The following is a 5,807-nucleotide window of genomic DNA, read 5'->3' on the forward strand; positions in this document are numbered from 1 at the left end:
GTGATGGTTGTTGGGTTAAGAGAGTGTGTTGTTTTCTCTCCCATTGCAATGCACGGGCTCTTTTTGCTAGTAAAGAGAATTGGGTTTCTGTCGTCCGTCGTCGCTAGCGATTTTGCAGAAAAGTCCCTTGGTTTACAAGAAATTAACCCGCAGTCCCTGTTTTAGTGGCAACCTGGGAAAACGTTTCGGTTTTACGAAGACCCCCCTATATTTGTAAGAATTCAACCCGCGATCCTTTATTTCATCTTATCCAGACGCTCGCTTTCCACCCGCGGCGCCGCTGTGACCCTGCGCGCCGCCGTGAGTCCTCCTCGGCCTCCGCCGTAAGCTTCTCAATCTCCCGTGTTGAGATTTAGTCCCACCTCGCTCCTCTGCATCCCATTCAATCAATTTATATACGCACGCGACTTTGCCGCATCAGAAATCAAGCAGCGTATGAGGGGAACATAATGAAGCAATTAATTTGGCAAGAGGGAAGATGGAGTGAAGGAAACTCCGAATCAGGCAAGCACAATCGACAGCAACAACCACCGTTGTGGCCTAAACCAAATCTGGGACCAGAGGAGGCCGGCCGGACGAGGCAGCGGCTCGCTGGCGACTGAAGCAGAGGCACGAATGGGAGGTAGCAGAGGAGTCCAGACGAGGCAGCGCCTCTTGGCATGCCTCAGCAAGGCTGGGAGGTGGAGATGCGCAGCAACTTGACGTGGGCATGACGGCGGTAGTTCTGAGCTCCTCAATTGGCTCGGCTGCATATCTTTGGTAAAGAAAGCAGAGATGCAGAGATGAGATTAAAAACAAATGCAAAGAGGAGTCCTGGTCTGAGGCAGAGAGTGGCGCTGCGTCGGTCGTACAGGAGGACGGGCGCCGGCGGCCAGCGAACTCGGAGGCGGCGATGGTGTGACGACGTCCGTGGTGGTGGTGGCGGCGGCAGTGGTGAGGCTTCCCTGCTCGTCATGGGCAAGGGAAAAAAAGGAACTCACAGGCATGGAAAGGATGAAGAGACGAAAAATGAGAAGGGGGAGGAAGAAGGAGGCGCTCGAGGGAGACTCGGTGGTGGCCTCGATCCAGATCTGCGGGGAATTCCTTGAAGTAGCGGTGGCCGTTGAGGGACTGGATTGCTGGACAGAGAGAAGGGAAGAGAATAGGAGAGAAGAGAGGAAAGGGAATCAGGAGTGTGGGAAGAAGGCGTAGGGAAGAGACAAGAAGACAGCGGTGCTTATGGTGTCAGACGACATGGACCCGCCCGCGCGAGACGACTCGTGGAATCGCTGTTTACAAAGGAATAAGTTTTACTTGCACACCCGAGCGGGCTGGACACAGAGCACTCACCGAATAGGGATTAGATTAGCTAGGTAGATTAAAGAAAGAACAAATAACGAGGGACACGCTCTTTTACGGTTTTACCTATCACATCGCTTGATTTTTGCTGTGCATTTTCTCCTCCGAATCCACATGCACACACTTGCCAGGTTTGTTTATACATTTTTTCCTTTTTCTTTTTGAAATTGGATTTATATCTGTTTTTGTTTTTCACGTACTCATATTGACTACATAGGTCAGCACACACACGGCGAAAATATATATGCCCGGACATCCAATGAAGTAAATACATAAATTATCTCTGAGCGATACTAATTTCGGTTTATACGAGTGTATAATAAACCATCGACGCCAAAACATAGGTATTTACATGTCATGGTCACAAAGTTTTTAATTGTTCTCAATAAAATTGGTGTCCCGGATCAGGAAGAACATGCCATGCTTGACGTCCCTGAAGATGGCCATGTTGAAGGCGGTACGGAGGAATGCGCCAACCACCTTATACATCATTTTGACACAAATATTGATGCTATGGACAAACAAGAACAATTGCATCCAGGTAAAATTACTTTAGAAGTGTTGCATATACGACATTTTTATTCGCTGATGTTAGTGCAATGGTTAATCTGCTGGTGTGGTATGCTTCGTAACTAGGCATTGACAGATTGGTCTACAATGTCGTTGTGAACTTAGACGGAAAACATGACATATATAACAATGCTCTTGCTTTAATATCATTTTTCTGTAATCTAAATTGCTTCAAGGAATAAACATGATGCTCTAGCATGCAAACAACACATATATTTTGATGCTTATGTCCAGCATAATTAGATTTATTTATAACTAATTGCATATTTATTTAAGCAATCAGAACAAAAGAAAGCTAGAATAGAGCAAATTACAATTAATCGTGAATTGAGGCGCACCACACTAAGCAAAGATTCAATTGCGATGTAGAATCCTGCATATATCGTGACGGAATAGGAAGTTATACATCTATATGACAAGGACTTCATGGTTACCACACACACAACATGCTTGGACACCAGGCGAAGTATAGGACATTTTTATTGGGTGATACCAGTAACTCAACATAAGTGTTAAGTTTATAACTTTTTTCATCATCAGGACGATGGTTAATCTACTGGTGAGATATGTGTTGTCACTGTATATTGACGGTCTAATCTACAACGTCATATTGAAGTCAGACGAAATACATGATGTGTGCTCTTACTTCAAAAATTCTTTGAATTAGTAACTAAACTCTTGAAGAACGTGCTTCAAAGTCGAAAAAATGCACTCGACGGAAGTCTTCCGTGCACCACCCTCTCTCCAACCACTGCCCCTCCATCCCGTAGCATCGCACGGGCTCTTTTGCTAGTAATAATAAAGAGAATTGGGTTTCTGCACGTACGTCATAAAAACAACCCATCTAAGTTGGCAATAATTACCCACCAATGCCATCCGTAAGTGGAAAAAACGATTCGTTTTTAATTTCAAATATCGCTCCCTGGTTCTGTTATTAAGTGTTGATACAATATAATACCACCAGTGCTTGAGTGGTGCGATGGTTGAGGCTACAACACTCCACACAGGAGACCAGGGTTCGATCCCTGGTTCTCACGCTTTTTCTCTTTCTTTTTACCCATCTTAAGCGCAGTAATGGGCCAGCCCACGTGCTGGTCGTGGCGCCCCCTGTTTTCAATATGTTTTTTATTTCTATTTTATTTTTTTCTCTAAAAATTAATTTCGGATTCGTGGCGCCCCCTATTTTTTATTTCTTTTTACTTTTTTATTTCTGTTTTGGGTTTTTATCTCAAAATTAATTTCGGATTTCCAAAATATCAAACAGTTGTGAGTTTTGAAAAAAAATAGGAAAATGGTTAACTTTTTGTGAATTTAAAAAATATTCGAAAAATTATAAAATGTTCATGACTTAAAAAATTGCTCACATATTATAAACAAATCACGATTTCAAATGAATTTTCATGAAATAAAAAATGTTCATGATTTTTTTAAATGAGCCAATATTCAAAGCATATTCAGGAATTTAAAAAACATGTCCATCAGCTTTTAGAAAATGTTCACAAAAATTAAAACACATCCGTAAATAATGAACAAAACTAATTGTAGCTTCCATAAAGGTTTTATTAGGAGATCTATATAGCTCATTTTATGATTTTATTTAGTCCTTCGCGTTGGGTAAAAAAGGGTTTCCGTGTTTTGTACAACGCTGAACCCAACAAAATTGACATAACTTTCTAAGGGTTTGTTTTTGTAAGCTATATTAGAATGAGTAAATGTCTATTTTGCTTCCATACACAGTTATGCTTATTCTCATATCACAATAGTGGTTATGGTAAACACCGCTACGCTAAGTCCAGGCGAGACACTTTATTTATCAGTATAGCTCAGGCAGGGTCCGTCAACGCACTTTGCTCAGCCACAAAATATTTTGTTATGACGCCTTAAAAAATCAAGTCTTGATAAGCATCATATTGTTCGTTTTTGAAATTACATTTTAAAAGTGTCTTATCTCATCATGACATCATTTGTATATACTTTGTGAATTTGATTCATACTTTTTTATATCTACCACACATGTATAACTTGATAGTTTTTTCCGTTGCAACGCACGGGCATTTCCAAAAATGTTCGTTAAATAAAAAAAAGTTCATCAAATTCAATAACTATTCCACCCAATTTCTAAAAAAGTTCATCGATTATGTTTGCCAGTTCAGGAAAATTGCTTAAAAATGTTCACAATTTTTAAAAAATGTTTGTAATTAGCAAAAAATATTCATAAATTAAAAAAATGTTCTTGATTGTAGAAAATGTTCAGAAATTTGTAATAGTATGTTGTTTGCGATTTCAAATATGTGCATGAGTTTAATTTCAAAATGTTCATGATTTCGAGAAATTGAGAGAGATATTGTATCTCGGTGATGCAACGAAATGTGATCATGACCATTGGAAATTATGAATTTTTTTCTCCCGTTGCAACGCACGGGCCCTTTTGCTAGTATTAAATAAGGGACGAAGCACAGCCGCTCTCCTTTAGAGGGACTGGGATTGTTCTCCGCCTGCTTTCCACCTTTGTAGGTGGCCAGCCCGGCTCGAACCGGGACCATAAAGGCCGGAGGAAGGTATCCCTCCGCTTGGAGCGTCACCAGCTCGCTGTGCGGGACTGAACATCTCCTCCAATCTCCTGGCTGAGGGCTGGGAGCGCGAGAGGAGGAGCCGCGTCGACGGTCCATGATGGAATGGATTTTTGGTCAGAAGCGCTCCGATGAGTACTCGCGGAAGGAGGATGGTGTGATTTGGATCTGAATTCTTCCCTCTCTTATAGGCAGCTTATTCACACAGCTAGAGGGTAAAAATGTAAAAATACCCTGGCCATTCGCATTGGTACGACACGTGGAAGAGGGCCATTATTGGGCGTGGAAGCCAAGGAGCGCAACATTTATAAGGAAGCCGGACACTATTTGGCAAACACATGGAATTTGGAGGAGAACCCGCCTTGCAACACCGAAGACAACGTACGCGCCGGAATCGTCGTCATTGAAGCATGGTTCGGGGGCTACTGAGGGAGTCCTGGACTAGGGGGTGTCCGGATAGCCGGACTATCATCATCGGCCGGACTCCAAGACTATGAAAATACAAGATTGAAGACTTCGTCCCGTGTCCGGATGGGACTTTCCTTGGCGTGGAAGGCAAGCATGGCAATACGGATATGTAGATCTCCTACCATTGTAACCGACTCTGTGTAACCCTAAGCCTCTCCGGTGTCTATATAAACCGGAGGGTTTTAGTCCATAGGACGAAGAACAATCATACCATAGGCTAGCTTCTAGGGTTTAGCCTCCTTGATCTCGTGGTAGATCCACTCTTGTACAATCCATATCATCAATATCAATCAAGCAGGAGTAGGGTTTTACCTCCATTGAGAGGGCCCGAACCTGGGTAAAAACATCGTGTCCCTCGTCTCCTGTTACCATCCGCCTAGACGCATAGTTCGGGACCACCGACCCGAGATCCGCCGGTTTTGACACCGACACCCACCATCTTTCAACTCCTGCCATGACAAAGAATAAACGAAATTAGTACAACATAAGAAAAGTACCGACATGAATAATAATATGTATATCACTTAAGTGTATCATCATCAAGTACAACATAAACAACTGCACATTTAAAACTACCCGATCAACACAATTATATATGATGTTTTTCATAACAAAATCGAAAAATATATGACCTAACTAATAATTCACAAATATATGACCCCGTCGGCCTCTGGAAGGCCAAAGAACACCTTTTTGGGTGGTGTCAGGGGTCAGGGTGTCGTGTCGGTGTCAGGGTGCCGTGTCGGGGTCGAGGTCGGGGTCTCGGGGTCTGGGTGTCGGGTCGGGGTGCCGGGTCAGTGTCGGGTTCGGAGTGTCGGGTCAGGCTCGGGGTCGGGGTGTCGGTGTTGGGGTCGGGGTCGG

At 43.1% G+C, this 5,807-nt stretch overlaps 1 long non-coding RNA gene across 1 annotated transcript; it reads right to left on the bottom strand.

Annotated features, from left to right (window-relative positions):
• Positions 1 to 214: 214 nt before the first annotated feature.
• Positions 215 to 1,158, bottom strand: LOC119281148. Its single transcript, XR_005138282.1, has 2 exons — positions 852 to 1,158; positions 215 to 754 (listed from the first exon to the last, which is right to left on the bottom strand). It is a non-coding gene; the product is annotated as an uncharacterized LOC119281148 (long non-coding RNA).
• Positions 1,159 to 5,807: the final 4,649 nt, after the last annotated feature.

This window comes from Triticum dicoccoides, chromosome 3B (assembly GCF_002162155.2).
Source record: "Triticum dicoccoides isolate Atlit2015 ecotype Zavitan chromosome 3B, WEW_v2.0, whole genome shotgun sequence".
NCBI classification, from domain to species: Eukaryota; Viridiplantae; Streptophyta; class Magnoliopsida; order Poales; family Poaceae; genus Triticum; species Triticum dicoccoides.